We start from the raw sequence: 13332 nt of genomic DNA, 5'->3' as shown, positions 1-13332 counted from the left end.
GATTCTAACGAGATTTCAATTGCATATGTTCTGACCATGTTCGAATGATGAAATTTGATGATTTTTATTTCAGTTCGTATATGTTGATAAGCAGATTTTTATCAACAAATACATCAAAAAATCTCAATATAATGCATGTAAAAACTCAATAAAACTGTGTTGATATTTTCGTGTACTTGTGGTGAAATACTCATGTCATTGTGTTGATATTTGTAATACACTATTGATATAAAAAAACACGAAATTTATGATATGATAACAGAATGACGATCTTGCCCTTTTATTTCTATTTTGTCAACTATTTATTGAAATTCGTAAGATTTAATCTTAGAGCATCTGCAGCGGTGCTCGCTGGCAAGGACGACGTCCGTGCCGCTGGCGCGGCTGACCCCTACTCGCCGCTGTGCTCTTGCCATTGGCACGGCGCTGCTCGATGCATCGAGCACGTCCATGCCGCTGAGCAGCTGACGTGGCGGCGCCTGATTGACCAACGACAATGCCGTTGACAATTTTATTTTTTCTTTTTAAAAAAAATCAGATTAATTTAAAAAATTCGAATTAAATAAAAAAATATTTTCCCACTTCCCAATAAATTATATCCATTTTCTCTCCACTTTTAATTTATTTTCAATTTTTTCCCCAAAATTCACATTTTCATCTATAAATACCCCCACTTCTACACCAAAAATTTCACACCACACTACACAATTCTCTTCTAAATTCTCTCATCTTCTCTTATCAATTCTCAATCTTTCACTCTTACTTACAAAAAAAAAAATGTCCGGCGCCGGCGATCACCCCTTCGACTCTCGCCGGGGTGATCACCCTGGCGATCACCCCTTCCACACTACACAATTTTCATCTATAAATACCCCCACTTCTACACCAAAAATTTCACACCACACTACACAATTCTCATCTAAATTCTCTCATCAATTCTCAATCTTTCACTCTTACTTACAAAAAAAATGTCCGGCTCCGGCGATCACCCCTTCGAATCTCGCGGTTGGAACCACGAATGGTTCGGCTCACAACCATTCCTAGTCCGGAAACGCAATTTTCGGACCCCTCCTCAAACCCAAGGTTCTCAGTTCGGGGTGGCTACCGGCCTTACCCGGTGGACGACCAAGATGCCCCGATGGCCGATACGGGTGGGCACCCGACCCAGATCGAGAGGGAGCGGGCGGCGGCGGTTCTCAAACTCCTCCTCTTCCTACTCTACTGCTCGTGGTGTTCGCACCCCCGTACACTCCGGCGAGATGGATCACATATTCAAAGCCTATTTGATTATCTCCGAAGATCCGGAGATAGGCACGAACCAAAGTAGGGATAGATTTTGGTGGCGCGTCTCTCGCCGGTACAATGAAAAAACCGCCCGGCTGGAAACCATAGAGCGCAATGAGAGTATGGTGCGCAATGCCATATTCAGAGCCAATGAAGAAATCCAAAAGTTCCAGAGGTATTACCTCTAGGAAGAGCGGTCGGCGGGGAGCGGTAGGAGCGAACTCGACATCATCAGTGCCGCCTTGGCGACCTACCAATCCATAAATTACAAACCGTTCAAGTACCCTCAGGCACTTGGCAGGAGGTGCGTGTGCATCCGAAGTATAGGGGAGGCGTATCATCCTCCTCCAGCTTCTCCTGCAAACGTTGAGGTCGGTATCCCTATCCGACGCCAGCGAGGATGAGGTGGCTAGCCTGCTCACCGGAGCTAATTTGGGTAGCCCCGACGCCGGCCGCAAGGAAGGAAGAAGGCGATTACCAACCGTCGTTGCGCTGCGACTCCATCCGCCCTCGCTCCTGCTCCCGCTCCCTTTGTGCCACCTCAACCCGCCACCAACTCGTTGTGGACCCTTTTGTCCCAACTCAATTTGGCTGATAGGTCAAATATGACTCCGGGCAACTTGATTCACATTTGGCAATGATACGGGGTCTCCGAAGAACATTGGGGATAGGGCCAGAGGAATAATCTTCCACGGAGGTATTTTTTAGCTTTTAATTATGTATTTTTTATTTTTTAGGATTTTAATTATGTAATTTTAAATTTTTAGTATTTTAATTATGTAATTTTTAATTTTTATTATTTTAATTATGTAATTTTTAATTTTTTTGTAATTTGTAATAGTATTCCGGATATTTTTAATGCATTTTAATATTGTGGAAATGTTTTTATTTAAATTGAATAATAGAATGGTGGGGACCCTTGAGAATGTCCTTGCGGAAGAGTATGGATATGGGTGTTGTGCTCTTGCCATAAAAGCAAGAAGTAAAAAGGTAATAAAGGTGGGTCCGGGGCCCGTGCTCTTGGCAAGAACACGGATGAGGATGCTCTTATCAACTCATTTTAAAATTTAAGGGTGGAGATTTGATCTTGATTTTTGGATTATAATGCTATAAGCAATATAAAAGCACCCACTAAAACAACAACATTAGTTAACGTCATTGAAAATAGTAATTAAAAATAGCTTGAAAATATTTAGTTAAAGTCTTTTGGATATCGAATAATAATGTATAAAACAACAACATTAGTTAAGAACATATTCAGTAATAAAACACCATCACCAAAAAATAAATTGTTATCAAAATTATTGTTAAAATAGGTTGTCAAAAAAGCAAATATAACCTACATGGATTCATTGTTTGATTATAAATTTATGGAGCTGCTAAGTTAAAAAGTTTGAAAAAGTACAAATCGAATTCTAAATTAACATGCCAAACGCAAGTTAGAAACAAATATCATACTATAAGATGGGTAAAATGCTAACTTTTTTTAAATTGCTAATTTGTTAACTCATCAACGTAGTATATTAAAAATATCAATATGGTCACATTCAAATGTCAACACATATTTGTGTTGACATTTTAATAAACTATGTTGATATTTAAATATCAATATCAACATAATGTATTAAAATATTAACTTAAGTTTATGTTGACATTTCAGTATCATCCTATTGACATTTTTAATACATTGCATTGATAAGTTAGCAACTTAAGAGAAGTTAGCAACGAATCACACTCATATCATAGTAATAGTCAAATAAATCACAATAACTACTATAAGAAAAATAATACTGATAATATAATGATATTTTACACTTAAGCTAGCTGCTACTCCCTTTTCTTTAATAAAGATGTCCATCTTTTTTTAGTTTGTCCTCTTTAAAATATCTATTTTCTACATTGGAATTAAATTTCCTTTTTTATTTCTTATTAAAATATTCAATTATTTTTTTCTTTATCATTCTTTCACATTTTCAGCTATCAACTTTTCTTAAAATCTCATACTCCCCCGTCCCATAAAAATATAGGCGGATGAGATAGGCACGAGAATTAAGATAAAATTGGTAAAGCAGGAGAGATGAGGAGAATTGTTTGGTAAAGTAAAATAGAGGAGGAGAATGATAGTTAAAGTAGAGTTAATGGATAGTGGAGAACTACGTTATTAAATTGATATAACTTTTCAAAAATAGAATGTATATATTTTTGTGGGACGGACAAAAATAGAAATTGCACATATTTTTCTGGGACGGAGGAAGTATTACTTATGGTCTAAATATCGTGGGATAGAAAGTAAAACTCGTATTTCAATAACTTTTTCATTCACGTTTCTCGCACCTGTGAGATTTTAAATTATGAACCGTCACTATGAAAAATTAATTGTTCGTTCATAGTAATAGAACTATTTTAAATTTGAATTGGCATATGAAAAATTCTCTCCCACTGATTGCTGATCGATCTCTCTCAGTTCTTCCTTGATCTGCAATTATCCCATGGCGACGGCCACTTATCCACCGCCGCCGCCGTATTATCGGCTCTACAAAAACTACTCCGACGACCCCCATTCCTGCCCGCGCCGCCGCCTCCTATTCAAGGCCCCTACTCCCTCTATGGCGCCAGCTACACGGTACCCCAACTTCCATCTCCCTGCTTTTTTCCGTGTTATGTCTACTAGAATCATCAACTGCTGTCTTTCCTAATTACAATACTCAATCATGCGTTTCCCTCCAATGCTTTTATCCTAGACCTAAATTGCTAACACTGCAGTTGTAGAGTGCAATTACCAATTAACAACAGTAAAATTGGGGGATGTGATGCTCTGTTTCGCTAACCTTCTCTTTGAACTATCTTGTAGACGGATGACGTTCTTCCAGGTCTAGAAGAACAGGGCGTTCGTCAGTTATACCCTAAGGGGCCCAATATTGGTATGTGCCTGAATTCCTACTTTCAAAGCAACACAAAATACTTAATTCAATTTCAAAATTTAATCGAGTTAATGTCAATTACGGTGTTCTTTTGTTTGCTCATTTATGCTTTTGAATGATGTTTATTTCTTGCTTTTAAAGAGTATTCATAGTTTGGAGGACTGCTCCATGAAACCTATCACCGTTTTATAGCTTAGGTTGTTTATGAGACTGAATGATAATGCAAGTCCAATGTTTTCATCTCTAGAAATGTATAGAATGGTCTCGGTAATATTTTCGTCTGTGACCTCCATTTTTTATCTGTGTATCAGCAATTCTACTTTTCTTGTCAGATTTGATGTTTTGCAACTCTGACTTATTTTAAAGCTGGCTTTGGCTTTGGCTTTGTGAGAGTTATATATGAGTCATAGATATGTTGCAAAGAGAAGAGAGAGGATCTATAAGCTTTAAGAGTTTAGGCACCAAAAAAATTCAAAATTTGGATATGGAATACATTGAATTTCAATAAATCAGTATTGTTATTATATAAATTTAAATGTCCACGTTAAATAGGTGGAATGTTCATATTGTTTGTAAAAGAACCTTGGTCTATGACATCTATCACACCAAGCCTGGACAATCTCATCCTTTAATTAATGGAGTATATTGCTTGGTATACCATTTAATTCCCATAAGACTATTTTCTCAGCAGCAAATGACCACATGAACCATGGAATTCACTATAATAGTCACGAGCATTGAGATTGAGCATGAAGAAAATAGAACTCTAAAAATTAAGACTAGAATAGCTACATTTAATAGCATGCAGTCTAAATGATATGTGGAAATGATACTGATAGCTTACAGAATTTAGCCTTTTAACCTCGTTCCGGTGTTAGATACTGGCATTGTGTTGATGTTAAAACACCAGGCATTTTAGATCCTGTCAGACCCTATACCAGGAGATCAAATTTCAGTCCAGTAATCAAATCACACATATAGATTCTATTATTAAGGTATGAAAAAAAGGTTAAGACTTAAGAGTATTCTTTCTATTTTAGCATCATTGTTCTTGTGAATTATCTATGCCCTCATGCGCATGAACATTTAATTTAATCTTGCAAGCTTACCTGTATTTCATATCTTTAGGTAGATATCTGCTTTATTATTCTCAAGTTGGTATAAGAATGCTGTCCAAACCTGAATTTGTTCATTTGATTTTTCATTAGATTTCAAGAAAGAGCTCAGGTCTCTTAACAGGGAATTGCAGTTAAATATTTTGGAGCTTGCTGATGTTCTTGTTGAGCGTCCATCACAGTATGCTAGGAGAGTAGAAGACATATCTTTAATTTTCAAGAATTTATATCACCTTCTGAATTCTCTGCGGCCGCACCAGGTGAAGTAACTTAAGAAGCATTGATTTGCTTATTGATTAAAGAAACAACTATTGGCTTTTGGCTTCTTTTTATATACATTTTCCCCTTTTTTTCTCAGGCTAGAGCAACATTGATACATATTCTAGAACTGCAGATACAGCGGCGTAAACAAGCTGTTGAGGACATTAAACGGTATGTCACCTTTGCGAAACTCTGCAATGACATGGAATCTGTCTGTTCTGTTGTTTTGTAAATGAGACCTATATTTTAATTTCAGTTCATGCAACTTTTACTTGTCACCAACCAAGTATGATTGTCAAGCATAAGAGTAGATAATTGTGTAACATATTGTTTCCATTAGTCCAGCAAAGATACAGTATTTGCTCATTACAGTTTTCTTTCTGTTATTTAATTGATGCTGAGTCAAGGGCTTTATATTTGTGCTGCATGGTTTCTTATAACCTCTGTAGGGAAGCGGTGTATATTCTTTAGTATAATATAAATATGATGCAAGAAGCATGATTTAAGCCAGACTTGATATTGCAACATCAGTACCCTCTATCTCTCGCTCTAGAAACTGACAGTTTTTATCCCTGCTTCGTTCTTGCATTGCTTTCTATTAAAGTTGTTAAGGTTTCACTATATATCAGTCATGTTGTATATCCGGTGACAGGAGAAGAGAAGAAGCACAGAGGCTTCTAACAGAGGCGCTTGGAACTCTCGATGGGCAATGAAAGATCAACTCATTTCTTTCTGATATGTTATGCTTCTGAGTGCTCAACAAACAAAGTAATTCAGCAAATGGGGCAACTTTAAAGACACTCTTGCTATTTGCAGCATGCTTATTTGATAATGTATAATCTGGGTACATTGAATTGAAACATACTTGTCTGTGTAGCCTACCCCTTGAAATGTATAGGGCAAAACACTCATCAACTTATTGTGCTACTAATGTTCCTCCCCCCGATTGCGATGTAGCTCTATGATGGTGTTTATCGTTGGTGATTAGTCTTGATAAATGAAAATTATTTAGGACAATCTATTGATATTAATGATCTTATTTACGATAATCTATTGAAATTAATGGTCTTCTCGATGGTGTTCAATTGTTCGATTCATGTCCAACTGAATGGCTAGAATTGAAGAAAATCTCGTAGTGGATATCTATTACTATGAAAAAGATCTTTAATTCACAAAATTTGGTTTGTCTATTTTGTTCTATTGTAGTATTTATTTAGTGCAATGAGTTTATTGATTGATGCAGGGATTATGTATTTCTTTATTATTTTTGAATTTGTGTTTTTTACCTTTCTTTTTTAACATTAAAAGCTAAGTTAGACATTTATCGGAAAATAAGTTTAGACTATATATATATTTGTAATTAATGTTACAAGTTTATAAACACCCGTCAGTATTACTTTTCCACTTTTTTTTTTGTAGAGTCGTTTTATGAAAACTAAAGGTCTGTACTTTGGAGTAGAAAATTAGGGAGGCAGTAGCCCGAACCCAATAGGCTGACCCAAATAGCTAGTCAAATTTAGAGGGATGGGTTTTAAAAAGTGTAACCAGGTAAGGGATGGGCTGATCCGGTCGGGCTGATGGGTTTAGCGGGTTGGCCCGTCGAGATAGCTGTCGGGTTACATGGTTTTTTTAAGAGAGAAAATCTTTTTTGGTCTACGAACTATGTTAAACTCTTATTTTAGGTCTGTGAACTTTGAAAATATTATTTGAGGTCCGTCAACTATGCATTAATATCAATCGAAGTATTCTTTTACTATTTTCAAGTTTTTCCTGACGAAAATACCATTAATACCTTGAAGAGTATATATATTTAATAAATTTATCATATACTCATATTTTTTATAATATCTTTATTATATATTTTTCCTAATGTTTAAATATAATTTGACCTTCAATATCATTTAATTATGTGACAGGCAAGAAAAATTCCTTCTTCAACTTTTTATAATTAAATAATTTAAAAATATTTTTGAGGTATGGATACTCGTAAAAGTTAATTTTTAAATAATACTCAATAGGGATGTATTCAGATTCATAAGCTAAATTGTGTTCAAAATCAAAACAGTTGTAGTCCATTGGATCTTGTGGTAACGGTCAGATTAATGCCACGTGTCATCTAATAATGTAGCTTGGCTAATAATGTACCATTTTAGTAAAATAATGTACCATTATAGTCTGGTAATGTAGCTTGGCTAATAATGTACCATTTAGTAAAATAATGTACCATTATAGTCTAACAATGTAGCTTGGTTAATAATGTAACGTCTTAGTCTAATAATGTAACTTATCACAACCATCCAATCTAATGATCCAAGGGCTGTGATTTGTTTTGATTTTTGACAAAATTTTACTTATTGACCATAGTGCGCCCCATACTCAATATATAAAATATTCAAGTATAGTCTATTAACCTGAAACCCATTGGGCTGACAGATTAACATCCCTATACAAAACCAATCAAATATTACCAGTAAATATTTTCAACATCTCCTTTTACCCTTTTACTCAGCATTCACCAAACCGAAAGATTTCAGAAAAAAGGGTCACAATTACCTTTCAAAATTTGGGATTAATTTCGTTGATCTTTTGAAATATTAGATCGTGACATGCGAATTTTTCAAAATAAAGAATTACAAATTTTCATGTCTTTTTTTCCTCTTTCTTATTATTTTTTCATAATATTTACAAATAACCAAATTACCCACAGTATATATTCACCACATTTTAATACTTTTATATTTTTTAATTGAGGGAACATATTTTTTAGTACATCAACTATCCCAAATGAGCAAATTTGGTCCGTAACATTTCATAATATCTTTGAGGTCCATTAACTATATGTTAATATCAATTCAACTAATTTTTTACTATTTTCAATATTTTTATGACAAAGTACCCTTAAGGCCATTAATAGCAATTCAATCTATTTATTCATCCACTTTTTTCTTTCTTCTAATTTATTTGGGATTAAGTTTAGTAGATCTTATACTATTATTATTATTATTATTATTATTATTATTATTATTATTATTATTATTATTATTATTATTATTATTATTATTATTATTATTATTATTATCATCTAACATACCTTATTTGAATATTAAGTACGATGTTGTCATGACCGCACTTTCTAAGGATAGAAAGCCCGGTTGATCGCGACTAGGGGAGGATGAAAGAAGCGGGGAAGAAAGGGGAATACTGTGTCACAACTGAAACTTGAACCAAAATAACTCAAATAGTATATATCAGAGTGCATGATACAGAGTGCAAACTCGATTTTTTTACATTGCAGCGGAAGAGTCAAGAGTAGATGACGTCGTGTATGGAGACACGCCGCATCCGAGTACTATTCTTATCGAAGGATCTTCATCGTCTATGCTCAACACCGCCTGGCGTCATCACTGCTCAACCTGCACATTTTTAAAACATATGCAGGGCTGAGTACTTGGTGTACTCAGTGGACACGTGCCAAAATATATTTTCATAAAAACTGATTATGTCAAGCCACTCTTTGAGTGAACTCGGGGTTTTAGGAAAAGTCCGAGAACACTAAAACATTTTCCTTTTCCTTTTTCAAAAGCGATCTTTCGATCTATTTTCCTGGAACATATGCCATATCTGACTAACTCCTGGGGAACAGAAGCCCACTAACCTCCTCGTGAACAAAATTCACGAAACTCGGTGAAACGGAATGTATGGGCTTCAACCGCTTACAAACCCGAATTCACTAACTCTTGGTGAAACGGAATGTATGGGCTCACCCCACTACAAACCCGACTTCACTAACTCTTGGTGAAACGGAATGTATGGGCTCACCCCACTACAAACCCGAATTCACTAACTCTTGGTGAAACGGAATGTATGGGCTCACCCCACTACAAACCCGAATTCACTAACTCTTGGTGAAACAGAATGTATGGGCTCATCCCACTACAAACCTGAATTCACAAAATTGAAACTTCTGGTCTAGTAGGGACATCGTCCTTGCTAGTTAGTCGGATAGGCAACGTTCAAAACAAAACATGGCTTGACATAACCTTTGCAACCTTATTTTTCTCATAAAACTGTTTTTTAACATAAACTCATCTTTTTTTCATCAAGAGCCGAACACATAACTTTCAAAACTTCCCTTCTTTTCTCGTAAACGTATTTGGATCAAAACTTATTTCTATCGGTCAAAGCCGAACTCAAAAATCACTTCTATCGGTCAAAGCCGAACTCAAAACTTTCAAAACCTTCATTTCCTCATAAAACACTCTTGAAACTTAAGCTCACTTTTCTATCGGTCAAAGCCGAACTCAAAACTTTTGAAACTTCATTTTCCTCGTACACATACTTTTAACAAAACTCATTTCTATCGGTCAAAACCGAACTCGAAACTTTCAATAGAGGCTTCACTTCATAAGCACTCGTAAAGCAACACATAACGTCGTATAATAACACCAAGCAAATAGCACTTATCATAACACTTCACATTAAAAAGCAAGCTCGCACTTATCATCATATCTTAAATAGAAAGCACATAAAAACACTTCTCGTAAAAACTGTAACTTTAACAAAAAGCCCACGTAACATCTCATAATAAATAGAAAGCTCACTAAAATACTTTAGTTCGAAAGTCCACCTCGTTCGCTTAAAACTCCTTAATTTGATTTTTCCTGACTCCGACCTTAGCTCGCGGAGATAACCTTTTTGAAAACAACACAACTTACTAACAAGACTTAAGAAAATTCTTTAACTTTTAATTAGAATTAGAATGCATGCCCTAATTAATCATAGCCCCAAGAACTTAATTAGAATTCCGGCTCAAAACCAAATTAGTTTGCATCCCATTACTTCCATCCGGCCCAACTGCTCTTCTCCCTCTTTAATTATTTCGGCCCAAAGATCAATTATTCCAGCCCAATATGAGAATACAAATCACAACCCATCTTTCCTTATTCTAATCTTCCCACTCAATAATGTAACATAGGCCAAACTTAAACTCCTTAAGAACCCATCGGTCCATAATTAGAACCTAGTCTTCTTGATTTGTGTAGTCCTTCTACACAAGAATTGGCCTAATTAATTAATTGGGACAGCCCCATCAATTAAATACTCCAGCCCAGCTACTAAATTCAAAGTGGCCCAAAAATTTAGTTAAACCAACCAACCCAAATACTCCCTTCATCCATCGGTTAATTTCTCAATTCATTCTCCCTCAAATCAAATCCCCAAATTGAAGAACACAACAGCAGCGCGTATCCTCAATTTCTCCGACGAATTCACGCCGCTAGCACCTCTCTCTCTGGCGACTCGTCCTCGCGGCCTCTCCGGCGAATCGCCGTCGATCAGCTCCACCGGAGTTCTAGCCGTCCCTCACTCTCCTCTCTATCTCTTCCTCCGTCGAGGTCAGAGGAGTTCTCGGCTCTCCGTCCAGCGCCCTTCCTCTCGCCGACCTCACCGATGGCAGCTCATCGATCTCCGAGCTCCTCCTCTCACGCCAAGCTCTCTGGGAGGTAGCGCCGCCGTCCCCGCTTAGGGTACTCGGTGAGTGGAGTTCCCGCTGCCAGCTGCTATTCCGCCGCCTCCATCTGCTCTCTGGGGTTCCGCCGTCACCCGACCCTCGCCGGGCAGCCCATTGTTCTAAAGCTAAGCTACCCTTCCCTTTTACTTGTTATGTTAAGTTTTAATTCCTTTGGGGCAGCGGCTATGTTCTAAGTCTCCAAGATTGAGTGTATTATGTGTGCTCACTGGATTGAGCTGAAATCCTTGGTTAATTGTCAATTATGATGGAATTATATTAGTTGATCGCTACTGTCGTTGTGGGAACCTAGTGAGCTTCTATGTTCTTGGGCCTAGTATGATGTTCGAAACAAAAGCAGAGGGTGTGCTAGTGTTTACCTCTTTCTCGATGACTCCTTCGAACACCGGACTGCCCTTAAGCTCGCCGCCACTCCTTCCTCTCTTGCTGCACTTCTTGTGAATTTGTGAATTTAGAGAGGTGTGAGGAAGGAGGTGGTGGTGGGCTGGTATTTATAGCCAAAACTCCTTGGCATTTTGTGTCTAATTTGGGATAAAGATTCCTTCACTTTTGGATTTGTGATAAAAGCTTTTACTACCCCTTTGGTGTTAGCATTGGGAAGGATGCTCTTCTATTTCAAGCTATGGGTTCCTTCCCCTTTTTAGCATCACATAAGCCTCTTGCCTCCTTGGTGTAAGGCATTGGGGAGCTCCAATTTCTATTTTGAGGCTGCAGTGTTGGCTTCCTTTTTGAGTTTTGTGATTCTGTGATTATGCTAGAATGGTGAAATTCTTGGGAGAAAACAGCCCCTCCTTGGCAGTTTCTCCAGCCTCGATGAGAGGTTTCCATTCCCCTATCCTCTTTGGCTTGTGTCTCCTTTCTCCTTTTTTTATGTGACAAAATTTTGATGCCCTTTTGGTGTAAATATTGTAGGTACAACAACTGCCTCCTTGGAGCTTTGTGGAAGGAAAATCGAGAGAGATAAGAGATGGAGTCTTTGCTCATATCATTCTCTATGCTTTCTTTCTAAAGTAGAAATTCTTATAATCTTGGCTCTTGTTCCCTTTTTGTGCAAAGCTAAGAATGTACATCTGAGACATAGAGTACATGGAGAAATATTATCTCCTTCAATTTTGTAACATTGTACTAATTGGATCATTCTTGTATCTTTACTCCTTAGTGTTCATTTAAAAGAAGTATATCCTTCACTCTCATTCTTGAAGATTTTCCTTGCACTTTGATTCCAAGTATCTCTTCGTCCAAATATTTTTTTTTTATACTCCAAAAATCCGTGCACGAAAACTCGGGGTGTTACAGATGTTACTTTCTAGTGCTAGTTAATACTTTTATATGGTTACACTCTCAATTATTTAGATAAAAGTAAGATAAATATTTTATTTTAATGAATCTCGTAATTTTATTTAACTGAAAATTTAAGTTAATCATAATATATAATATATATTACATTGAAATAAAAATTTAATAAAGTAGAAAAATATGATTCACGAATAGTCAAGGGAATTGATATGAGAACTATTAACAATTTTCATGATGTTGTAAATGGTCTAATGATAATATTAAGACGCGACATTGTGATATTAAACAATTGAAGCAACTTGATTTTTTTTATTGAATTAAACAATCATAGATTTAAAATTCAACTAAGAATGTCATTGTCTTTTTTATTAAATTGATTATTGATAATTTCAACTAATTTTTTTAGACTACAATTACTACATAAGAGTAGATAAAATAAAACTTAGCTCTTTGAATTATTTAAGATTCTATGTATGTTAATAAATTTTCAATTTATTTTTAATAATCAATTTTGTATTGCACTTAAAAATAACATATTCCATGTATAGCTTTAAGAGTGAAAAAATAATATTCCATCTAATAAATTGAACTTATATACTATAAGTATAATGTTTACATATATTTATATCTAAGTTATTTCACTATTAAGTTAAATATAGTACAATGATTTAAAATATTACAAATAAGTAAAACTAAACGTAAATAATTAATAATAATATAATATTAATATAATTTAGATATTTTTAGTTTGAAATTAAAATTAGACGGAACATCTTTTTTGGTACATTAACTATCTCAAATTACATACTTCAATGAAAATGAAAGGGTAAATAGATTGAATTGCCCTCATTGAACTTAAGGATACTTTGGTCATAAAAATATTGAAAATAGCCAAAAAATAGTTGAATGGATATTAATTTATAGTTGA

General features: G+C 35.6%; 1 long non-coding RNA gene and 1 pseudogene across 1 annotated transcript; one reads left to right on the top strand and one right to left on the bottom strand.

Annotated features, from left to right (window-relative positions):
• Window positions 1–3610: 3610 nt before the first annotated feature.
• LOC121756097 lies at window positions 3611–6650 on the top strand (annotated as a pseudogene).
• A 2150-nt stretch (window positions 6651–8800) lies between these two features.
• On the bottom strand, window positions 8801–12308 carry LOC121756099. Its single transcript, XR_006040890.1, has 3 exons — window positions 11468–12308; window positions 10209–10272; window positions 8801–8994 (listed from the first exon to the last, which is right to left on the bottom strand). It is a non-coding gene; the product is annotated as an uncharacterized LOC121756099 (long non-coding RNA).
• Between the last annotated feature and the right edge of the window lie 1024 nt (window positions 12309–13332).

Source organism: Salvia splendens, chromosome 11 (assembly GCF_004379255.2).
Source record: "Salvia splendens isolate huo1 chromosome 11, SspV2, whole genome shotgun sequence".
In the NCBI taxonomy this organism is placed as follows: Eukaryota; Viridiplantae; Streptophyta; class Magnoliopsida; order Lamiales; family Lamiaceae; genus Salvia; species Salvia splendens.
The sequence above is the reverse complement of the archived record's forward strand: the minus strand, read 5'-3'. Positions and strand labels throughout refer to the sequence as shown.